Source organism: Acyrthosiphon pisum, chromosome X (assembly GCF_005508785.2).
Source record: "Acyrthosiphon pisum isolate AL4f chromosome X, pea_aphid_22Mar2018_4r6ur, whole genome shotgun sequence".
NCBI classification, from domain to species: Eukaryota; Metazoa; Arthropoda; class Insecta; order Hemiptera; family Aphididae; genus Acyrthosiphon; species Acyrthosiphon pisum.
In genome coordinates this window covers 94756632-94758375 of record NC_042493.1, presented here as the reverse complement: position 1 = coordinate 94758375, position 1744 = coordinate 94756632, and positions in this window count along the sequence as shown.

Sequence of the window (1744 nt, the reverse complement as noted above, 5' to 3'; positions counted from 1 at the left end):
CGATTAGAAAACGTAGAATCTGAACTACGATTAAAGCTTTCGAGTATTGAGCCCGATGTTCAAAAACTAGTAACTGAAATGCAACATCAACCATCGCATTAAAACTTATTAAGTAAATAAAAATTAAGTTTTAAGAATATTAATAATAAGATAATAATAATAATAATTAATAATAAAATAATTTATATTACAATTTTTTTTTTTTTAATTTAAGTCATTAATGATGTTCAAGTGTAATAATTATAAATGTGTACATTTTGTTATGTCTACTTCTATAATTTGTAGTATAAAATAGTTATTATAATTTTGGTTATGATAACTTGATATGTTTTATAAAAAAAAGGTATTTGAAAAAAAATTGGTAGGGGGTCCGCGATCTCTAAAAATCTTTCATCGGGGTCTGTGTTCTACAAAAGGTTAAGAACCGCTGTACTAATTAATAACGCTTCATCAATCAACAACCTAATACCTATTGTATATTATATACATTGATTTATGATATATATTTTGATGTATTTTATGTATCGATTGTTTAGTATCAAAACATTTCAAGGGAGTAGCCTTTCTATTTAATCTCTATTCTATGGTCGCCACCACGAATTAAAATATTATCTAAAACTGAAAATCAGAAAAAATGAATATTGTTGATTGATGAAATTTTTCTTTGAACTAGTATAAATGTCAACAGTAGGAATTTAACATATAATGGATTAGAAGACTTTGGTGGTGAAGTTGACAATAAAGCAGATAGCTCTGAGCTTGCAGACCATGGTTTAGTATTTATGTGGCAGAGTTTAGGAGATAATGTCACTCAGCCAATAGCTGTTTTTGTATCAAAAGGACCAGTTAAGGGTAAGAAATGTTTTTCCGCTTCTTTAGTTCTATGTCTGTATTATTGGTTATTTTAACTATAATTTTTTTACATAATAACATTTTATTTTATTGTAGGTATTGATCTAACTCAGCTAGTTATAAAAGCCATTTTATTGGTAGAAGATTCTGGATTACAAATTTTAGGTCTAACAAGCGATGTAGCCGCGCGGCTACAAAAAAAACTATGTTTAAGCATTTAGGGGTCTGTGGAAGTAAGGCTGATTTAAAAAGTTATTTTGCAAACCCATTTGACAGCAGACGAAAAATTTTTGTATTTTGTGACGCCCCTCATACTATTAAGAATGTTAGAAACCGTTTAGAACAAAAAAAAATATTAAAAGTAAGCAACATTCAATTAATATATTTACTACAATATAAAATAAAACATTTAAATTATTTTTTTTCAGGTACATCCTTTAAAGGGCTCTGTGAAATGGCAACATTATTGTAAAGTATTTGAGCTAGACTCATTGCATCTATTAAAAATTTGTCCAAAAATAACTAAAAACCATATAGAATTAAACAGCTTAGCCAAAATGAAAGTGAAATACGCCACACAGGTGATATGTGACTGCTGAATCTTGATTAATTTTATCATAGGCTTAAAACTTAATAATAATATGTTTGTTAACATAAGATTTTTAAATTTTATTTTATTGACGTATGTTGTACATTTAGCTGTTTAGTAAATCAATGGCTATTGGGTTGAAATTTTATCGTGATCAACAATGTACAGATTTAACAGATTCTTTAGAGACTGAAATGTTTACACTACTAATGAATGATATGTTTGATGCTATGAATCGAAAATTCCCAGCTGAAGGCATTCGGAAAGAGGGTCAAGATATAAAGGTTTTTTATATGTTGTATG